Here is a 10,420-nt window from a genome sequence, read left to right on the forward strand (position 1 = left end):
TTTTCCACTTGATTTCTTCTCTTTTGCCAGCGTTTTTGCCTTTTCACTTCCTACTTTCCATCCTTCTCCTCTGCTTCCTCTTTGTGTTTCTCTCCAGCTATGCTTGTTCCAAACTCCTTCTTCCCTTCTGGGCTCTTTCCTCTACAATATGTTCTGTTATCTCTGTTGTTACAGGTAAGTTAATATATAATTTTCTCAGTTTCCCAAAGTTTTACCTACATATCTCACCCACCTCAGCAAAGCAGCAATCACTCAGAGGTATCTATTGATACTTTTAGAAAGTTTAGCTGGAAGGGGTTGATGGCTGTTGTATAACCTTCCTTCAGTGGAACTTTGGCAAACCCACAGCTAGGTGGGTCTAAGAAAAATGTCTTCAATCCTTCCTTTTAAGGACCTCGTGGTCTAATTTAGGTAATTCAAGTCTCTAGGTAAAAATATAAAAGGAGTTCATTTGTTCTAATAGTGGGTCAAAGAGCTAGGCAAAATAACTTCTGATAGGTTGATCAAGTTACTTTCTTAGAAGAAGTGGCATTTAATTGAATCATGATTTAAATGGGGGTATCTCAAAGGTGCGGATGATTTCAGAGAAATGGCCATTCCAATCAACAGAGTCAACAGGAACTACAATTTTATAGTAGGAATCAGCAATGCACTTATGGAAATGGTGATAATTCTAGTTGCCTGGTGCACAGAAAGGAAGAGGAAGAGTGGAAGCTATGCTTGGGGACAAATTGTGGAGGAGCTTAGGAGCTAATGAGAGGTTTGAACTTCTTGGCAATGGGGAGCCAATGATAGCTGTTGAACCTGCAAATAACAAAATGGTGCTGGACTTTGTGAAGACACATTTGAAGAATTGCAAAATGGGTAGGAAGAAGAAAGAGTCTGGAAGCAGAGATGTTAGAAGCCATTGTGATATTGCTGGAAAGACATGGTTTTTAATCATTTCTGACCATGGTATTTGATATTTTTTCCCCAAAAGTGAAGAAGATTTTCTTTCTTTCTTTCTTCTTACAAACTGATTTAGAGCTCACATATTTTGGCTTGCTCTTTGAACAGATGTGATGGTTTATTCGTTAATATCTCCCTGAAGCCTAAGCATTTACGTGGAAAGATGTTTTAGAAGTTTCATAGTCCCTTGAAAGGAAATAAGAGGATAAGATTGCAGTAATTCTTGGAATAGTACTTTGAAAGAGAATGAAAGTTGTCAACTGCTTAATTAATTTTTCTATTAGGAGATGACACCTGGAAGAGCATTTCTGAGAATATTAGAAAATTAAATGAAAAATCTCTCCCCTTTATTTAAATGTTACAACATACCACATCACACGATTATGCCTAAGGAAGTTCCTGTTGAACTTTTCACTAGGGTAGTGAAAATTTTAAGGTGCAAGGCAGGTTTCTGCAACTTAGGGGCTATGATAACTCTAGGGACAGTTCATTAGACTAACTTTTATTCATATATTTGTGAAATAAAGCCACTGTAAAGTGAATTTGTTAAACTTAAAAAGGTTTCATTATTCATTGTTAGAAGTGAATATATTTTAAGAAAATGTAGTCTTCCATTTAACAGTAAACTTCTGATTTGAATTTCTCACACTCAGTACAAGATATCCCACAGAACAGATATCTGTTCTTTGGCAGATGGGTTTAACTGTTCTCTCTTACAGTCATAGGACTGCCGTTTTGTCTCAGTCTTTCAAAGAGAAGTTATGGGTATTAAATTTTTTGAATGAATTACAGAGTTTTCCTTTTGGTGTCTAATTATCCTAAGTTTCCTTCTGAAATGTTTTCTTACGTTCTTCTCTTAAGTTGTAAATATAAATGCATCTCTCTCTCTCTCTTTTTTTTTTTTTGAGTATACTTTCTTCATCTACATTTGTCTTAGCCTAAATATTTTAATTGGAGTTACATATTTAATTTGAGTCAGAATAAAAGTACCTATTTAAATCAGATTCAAATCCTGTGTGTAGAATTTTGTAATTTTCGTCTGTTACTTTATTGATGGTGAGGCCAATAAGCTAATGGATTTTTGCAAAGTCTCAATACTTAAGGCAAATGAAAGAGAAGAGATGGAACTCTCAGAACTCAATGGGTTCTTGTAATAGTAAATACAATATGATGACAGGTAGTGCTATTATTTTTATTAAGTTTTGTTGTGAAAAATTTCAACTTACACAAGGCTAGAGAGACAAATCATATAAACACTCTTGTTCCCATCACAGCTTCAGCAATGATCAATCCTTTCCCATATTGTTTAGCCTAGCTTCATTCACTTTTTTCTTTTGCTTAAGTATTTTAAAATGAATCTCAAGTGTTCTTTTACTTTAAATACCAGATGTTTCTATATCTCTCTCCAGCATGTTGCCAACCACCAGTATCTGTAATCTATGTGCCTGAGTGCTTTCCCCTGGAACTGTGGAGAACTCTTACATGGAGCAGCCTGGAAGTGCCAAGGAACTAACGTGGCAGGCGTAGTCCACAATCAGCGATGTGAGGAAGTTGGTGCATAACAACCCCAGCTTTCTCAGCTCTCTGATAGTTAATTCTTAGGTTTCAGTTTTGCACTGTCTCCCAGGCACCTTAATAGTGTTTTATTTTTTGCCTTCCTTCTTTTCTCTGTGTCCCTTCCCTGCTTCTGTATCAATATTATCTGCATTTCCCAAATGAACTACCTGTACTCAAACTTTATCTCATTTACTGCTTCTGGAGTAACACTAAGATATTTGGGACAGGAAATAATCCTAGGAAACATATCCTCAAGTTGGGATTCTGGATCAGTAACTAGTCAGATGGCAAAAGAGCTCTATTGTTGATGAGAAGTGGAATGAGATAACCCATTCTGGATTTGGCTGATCGCTTCCCTGTGTTTCATTTAACTTGTTTCTGGAGATCTAAAGTTGTGGTTTTACACTGGGATGATTTTGACCCTTCTGGAGAGAGTTTTGGTCATCACAACTTGGAGAAGGTTGTGCTACTGGCGTCTAGTAGGTAGGGGCCTGGATGCTGCTAAATAAACATCGTACAATGCATATGGCAGCCCCCAACCAAAGAATGATTGGGTCCCAAATGTCAATAGTACCAAGGCTGAGAAACCCTGATCTAGAGGCTTGGTTAGACTTAGGCTGCTCCTTTTTTTTTTTCCCTCTCCTGCCCTCTCCTCTCCTTCTCTTCCCTCCCTTTTCTTCATCTCCTGTCCTCTTCCCCTGTCACATAGATGTCCTAAGTTTATTTTGTACATTTCCTGCCAGACTTGGAATCAGTCATTTCCCTAAAGAGTTCTTTCCTTTAGATCCAAAATGGTGCTAAGAGCACACAACCTGAATGCTATTTGTCCTCATTGCTACTGAGCTGCCATTGTAGACAATTTTAGTAGACAGAACCAGGAAATCTATAATTTTTTAAGGAGAAAAATATGTAATGAATTTTTTCCTGATATTTCTAATTCAGATTTAAAGAGTTTTACTTAACTACTTTGACTTTAAGCTTTTCTGTCCTCATCTTAAGCTGAAAATCTTTGTTTTTTATTTACTTTATCTGATACTTGTAATAGTTTCAGAATAACAAGACAAATATTATTACTAACAATAAGATTACTGAACACACTTAAGGTTTTAAAAATATTTCTTTTCATTTTAGGATTGTTTTACCTCCAGGGAGGCATAGCCCAAATTCTGTATGTTAGAACCACTCGAAATAATTCTTTGAGTTGTTATGCCACCAACATGAGATGTAGTTAGATTCATTTGCTTCACATTGTTTTCAATTTTCAGATTCCTTTATTCTTTCAGTTTAATTTTTAAAATTTATTAAAATAGTTGCGTGATTTCAAAGTCAAAAATATAAAATGAGATATATCCTATGCCCTCTATTCTGTTCTCCTTGCTTCTATTGGTAACTATTTTTACAAGTTTTTGATTCATTTTTCCACTCTTTCTTTTAAACATTGTAAGCAAATATAGATAAATACTTGTATATCCCTCTTTCTTACCCCATATGTAGCATGATGCAAATACTCTGCACAGTGCCATTTTTGCTTAGAAATTCTAAATTAACTCCCTGTGGGTACATAGAGATCTTCCCCCATACACTTTAGAGTTGCTTACTACCAAATTGTATGGATGTAGCATAGTTCATTCAACCAGTCTACTATTGGTGGGTTGTTTTTAAATGTTTACCTTTACAAAAAGTGATGCAACGAATAGCTTGCGCATATGTCATTTCTAATTTTTGTCATTGAATCATTGAGATAGATACTTAAAAAGAAATCTCTGAGTCAAAAAGTAAATGCATATGAAATTTTGCTAGATAGTGCCAAATTGCCCTTTAAGGGAGTTGTGCCATTTTTCTTTTCTGATGATGACATCATTAATAAATCACAATATTAAACAAGCACTTCTATGAAATTTGCACAATGAAAGGCTATTCTCTCCCTTACGTGCATGCCCATCAATTCAGTTTTATCTAGATACCATTGTTACCCAATTTAATTTGGCTTTTCTGAGGTAGTTCAGCATCTCTTGCCATTCTTAACTCCTTTCTTTGCACTAGAGCCCAACCTTAGGGAATGCAACAATCCTTATATTCTACTCCTTCTTTCTGAACCACTATTTACTGCTAAAAAGTGCAATAAAATCATAATACAAAATACAGATTCGTGTGCCCTGAGTCAAGCTTTAACCTTGATTTTTTTTTTTTGAAATATGTATCACTTGCACAATCAAGAAGTAATGTTTTTTTGTTTGTTTGTTTTTGTCTTTTTAATTTTATTTATTTATTTATTTATTTATTTATGGCTGTGTTGGGTCTTCGTTTCTGTGCGAGGGCTTTCTCTAGTTGCGGCAAGTGGGGGCCACTCTTCATCGCAGTGCGCGGGCCTCTCACTATCGCGGCCTCTCTTGTTGCAGAGCACAGGCTCCAGACGCGCAGGCTCAGCAATTGTGGCTCACGGGCCTAGTCGCTCCGCGGCATGTGGGATCTTCCCAGACCAGGGCTCGAACCCGTGTCCCCTGCATTGGCAGGCAGATTCTCAACAACTGCGCCACCAGGGAAGCCCCTTTAACCTTGATTTTGTCCTAAGATATTGTTTTATTAGACTCTTGTTTATCCTATCATTTACTCTTATCATTTTACCCACATCCCTTGGGTTCAACTTCCAGCTCTGACACTTAAGAGCCATGTGACCCTGGGTGAATTACTTCACCTCTCTTTTCCTCTGTGTCCTCAACTGTAATGTGGGAATAATAATAGAAGGTGATCCCTCATTGGGATTTTGTTAAGATTACAAGAAATAATGCATGTAAAATACTTAGAAAAGTGCCAGATATATTAAGTATTAAATAAATAATAATTTTTGTTGTTATTCTTATTGGTGCTAATTATAATATTAATAATATCCAGTCTGTCAGAACAGTCCTTCTTGGGTCTCTGGGAACTTTACTGATGGTCCAAATGCGGTGAAAGGTATTTGTGTCCACAGGGAAAAGTATAAATTTTAGAGGTCACAAAATCCAGGTCTTAATCATGACTAGCGGTCATAATTTTAGTGTTTTGTTTTTAAACTGCTCTCTACTTTTTTCATACCCAATGAAATAGTGATATTAAGTGATATATCACTTCCTTGCTTAAGGGAATAGTTTGACTTTTATAGGCTTTTAGAAGATGCCTCAAAGGGTTTTAAAATATTAATCCAATGCTCAGACTCTTTGTGTAGGAATAGTTCTATTTTCTATCTCTGCCATAAGACAGTGTTCAGAAAAGAAAAGATGAAAATAGCCTATATCTAAAAAACTTTGGGCAACTTGCCTGGGACTAGTTAAAAATAAGTATGGTTTTATTGGTGAGAAGATGTCTCAGTCCTCTGTTAGACCTGGGAAGGCAGCTTGGTTCTCTAGGCTTAATATGAATACTTTGTTTCTCTGTGGGTTCATTAATCCAACTATTTGTGTTATTTCAAAGATAAAGTTCTTCAATGCTCCTGACTGGACTTGCTATTTGTGTTGCTCTACTTTTAGAAGTGATAGTTTATTTTATTTTAATTTTTATTTCTATCATGGTTATTATCATGGCATACTTCCCCAACTCTTTTCATGAATCTCAGGTCTCCAGTCTGACTCCCATCCACCCCACTCTCAACCCAGACTAGTGAATTCACTTTCTGATGGCTCTTGGTATGCCTAGGTATCAGCATAATTTATACCCATCTCCTTTATTCCCTCCCCCGACAAATTTCTGAAAGTCTGGGACTGTATCTTTTTTTTATATCTATTATAGTATTTATTATTTTACATGATCCCATTCTCTTAGAATAGGGCTAGTCAATCGAGTGAGAAATCATGGCCCATTACTAACACTATCTTCATTCTTCTGACAAAAATTCAATGAATTCCATAATTTATCTATTCTAACACGATTCTTGTTTTTACCACAATCCCTATCAGCATAACTAAATCAGTTATTTCCTCTCTTTTAAAATCAAACCAATCAGCATAGAGATCTCTCTCTGATTTTAATTGTAGAGTTGTTTTTATTTTCACTACAGTCCCAGTCAGATTGTCCATTTCAGTCATAGACAGCCTCCTATAGTTCCTCAAATGGCATCAAATGATAAACGATTAAGAACTTTTTAAAGGATAAACCAACATTTCCTCTGCAAGTTGTACACAACTTAAAATACATCTTTAAAAGGGTATGTGTGACTGTATCTTTTAATCTTTATATTTTCAACAGTGACTGGGAAAGTCACTTTCCAATACTTTCTACATAAAATATACTTAATAGATATTTGTTGACTGTCTGAATAAATACATTTAATGATGATGTTTTTCTTGAATCATAAGACCGAAACTTTAAAAAAAATGTTTTTCATGATACTGTAGATAAGAGCTTTCCTTGTTCACTGCTGGTTTTGAACTTATCTCCAAATTTTCTGACTTTCAAACTTCAATTTTATAGAGGACATTAAGTCCGGTATAGTAAAAATTCTTCTATGTTTTGATACAACTTTTTTGCGCTGACAAAGTGTTCTATTGAGTCATATATAAAATAATGCATAGAATCATGAGACCAATCCCTACGAAGTGATCTAGGGCCCACCGTTTTATGACATTTAGGAGCCCTGATAATGTTTTTTAATTATTTATTTATTATTTATTTTAAATTGGTTTGTTTCTCTGCTTGGGAAACCGAGAAAACAGATATTCTTGGACTAACTGTGCCAACAGCCATCTCTCCGTTCTTACCTAAATCCCGTGTTATGTTCTTTGCTGATAAAACTGAGGAATGGAAAAATTCAGGAGGAAAATAGCCAAAGGCCGCATAAGAATAATTGTTCTAGGACAATTGTTCTAGGACGATCTCTGTTCTGAAAGGTAGACTAGTAACTCAGAAACATAGCTAAGTTAGATTAAAGGTATTTAGTAAGAATCGATGGGTTGCTTTTTGGGAGTTAATATTTCCTGGTCCCTCTCTGTTGGTCCCAGTCTGTATTACCCCTGTGAAGATATTGGAACGAAATGAGCAGGGGTGATTCAAAGTGAGATGACTCACGCATGTGAGGGAGGAACTGGAGGCTGCCCAAGGCCTGGCTCCTCTGAGCAGTGCCGGTGATGATGACGGTCTGCAGAGGGCAGCAAGCTTTAGGACATGGCTCCCAAGACCGTTCAAGGTTGACATTGCCTGTTTGGCCGCTATAAAAAGGCTACAATGTTGATTTCATTCAGAACATTTTTTTACTTTATTAATTAGTCAGTTAGCACCAGTTAATTAATATATTTAAAAAATGCTCATTACTAAAAAATGCACACTTTTGTGTGCCAGGCTCTGTGAAAGGATATGTCTCAAAGCCTAAAATTTACAATGCTTTTCTGATCCCCTTCCTTTCCCTCCATTGACCCTTTGATCCTGTTATTCCTTTGCTCACTTGTCTTGGTTCCCTTCTACTCACCTTTAAGAATCAGCTTGTGTTCTACCCCAGGAAGCCTTCCAGGACGTCCACAGTCTTGTTTAGTGCCTCTCTCTCTCTCTCTCTATATATATATATATACATATCTATGGCTTTCTCTCTTTCTACTTCTCTGTCTCTTGGGGCTTTCCCAAGGTCCATTTCCAGCCCCCTTTTCTATTTTTCTTGTGAATATCATTCAATAGTATGGCTTAAAATTTCACCTCAGGGAGGATGAAGATTCATACAGTTTTTATTCCGACTTATTACTTACATTATAGTGTGAGAATTTGGCATGCCATTAAATATTCTTCATAAATATAATTTGCAGTGGCTGCATAGTACTTACAAGAGCCATTATAAAAAGTCCCTGCCAGAATTTAGTTCCAGGAAAAATGTCTATAAATGGATTTTGGGGGAACCAGCATAATATAGTGAAAATTACTCTGGAAAGGGTATTGTATCAAAATGACAGACTAAACACAGGCACCTACCTCCTACTCCTTCTCCATATCTCTAGAAATGATAGAAAAGATCATTTCTTTTTTAAAAAAAGAACAAATCATAACAATCCTGGAAAAATAAAAAGATTGCTATCAGATGAGAGCAGAAATAAGGCATCTCTTAAAGATGGAAAGCAGAGAGGATTGGTCACATGCAGGACTGTTGAAACAGGTGGGAACAATTTTGATAGCCTGGTGCAATGGTGAAGAGGATAGTTATTTAGGAGCAACTGTATTAGCTGGTATATACCCCTTCTTCCTTGTGCCATGCAAGGCGCAGAAGACTAATTCACCTCAAATTTGAAGCAGTGAGTACAGAGCAAAGAGATAATGGCTTCTGGTGGCTGGTGACAGTGGTGATGGAGAAATATGAGAGAATTTGAGATACATTTTGGAGCCTTTTGGATGAGTGACAAATTGCATCTGTGCTTGTGTGAGTGTGTGTGTGTGTACGTGCATTTGTGTGTGGGTTGTACTAGTTTTCTCTTGCTGTGTAGCAATATCACCCCAAACTTAGTGGTTTAAAACAGCACACATATTATCCTAGTTTCTGTGGGTCAGGATTCTGGGCACAGTTTCGCTGGGTTCTGTGTTTTAGTGTCTCATTTGAAAGCTGCAACCAGAGTGCCTGCTGGGGCTGCAGCTTCATCTCAAGGCTCGAATGGAGAAGGATCCACTTCCAAGTTCACATCGTTGTTGGTGGAATTCAATTCTTGTAGCTTATTGGACTGAGGGCCTCAGTTTCTTTGGTTGGCTGCTGGCTGGAGTACCCTGCCATGTGGGTCTCTGCAACGTGGTACTTGTTTTATCAAAACCAGCAAGGGAGAGAGCCTCTCAGCAAGACAGATGTTACAATGCCATGTAATATAATTACAGAAGTGACATCCTGTCACTGTAGTCATGTTCAATTCATTATAAGCAAGTCACAGGTCCTACACACTCAGAAGTATTTCTCAAGGGTGTGAATACCAAGAGGCAGGAGTCATGGGGGCCAGCTTAGGTTTGCCCACCAGAAGGGGTAAGGTGCAAAAAAGGAATCAGTTTTTTTTCCCTGAGAAACTGGTTGGATTCAAGTCTGTAATAGACAAGGACTCAAAACTTCTTGATTTTGTGTGTATAAATGAGTCACTTCGCTGTACAGCGGAGATTGGCACGACACTGTAAACCAACTATACTTCAATAAAAGAAATAAAAAATTTAAAAAATTTAAAAAAAACCTTGATTTTAGGCTCAAATCAACACTGATAGTGTGACATGGGATATTTCACTTTCTTCCTTGAATCTCACTTTCCTCATATATAAAATGAAGACAGAGCTGGACCAGTGTTTCCTCTAGCTTTAACATGGAGGAAAATTTCAGTAAAAGAAAGGGGAGAATCTTCACTGCAAGTGATTAAGAATTGCACCAATGGAGCTACTCGAAGGGTATGTGATATATGTGTGTTTATGTGTGTGTGTGTGTATATATATATATATTTGTGTGTATACATATATACATATATATCACATATATAACACATAAAACATATTACATATATGAAACATATATATAACATATATATCACCCATAGCAGAAACGAATGCTTGATCCTTCTACCCTTCGAGCTATCTTTTCTCATCATTTTTCTTTCCTTCCTTGATCATCATCTGTAAAGGATAGTCTATGTTTATTCATTTTAAAAAATCATTGGTGCAATTCTTAACCACTTTCAGTGCAGATTCTCCCCTTTCTTTTACTGAAATTTTCCCCTCAAAGGTCATCAACAAACTATATTTGCCAAATTCAGTGAAGTGATCCCAATCTCCATCCTCCTTGACTCTTTCTGGCATTAGGTACCTTAAACTTTTCTGACTTTGAAAGTTCCCACTTGTTATGTCAATCTGTTAGCTTTGTTACCTTGACTTCCCCACTACACTCTGACCCTCATTTACTGACACCTCTGACTTCTGCTGTTCCTCATCCCCCTAAAAATCCCAG

Source organism: Eubalaena glacialis, chromosome 6 (genome assembly GCF_028564815.1).
Source record: "Eubalaena glacialis isolate mEubGla1 chromosome 6, mEubGla1.1.hap2.+ XY, whole genome shotgun sequence".
Taxonomy (NCBI): domain Eukaryota; kingdom Metazoa; phylum Chordata; class Mammalia; order Artiodactyla; family Balaenidae; genus Eubalaena; species Eubalaena glacialis.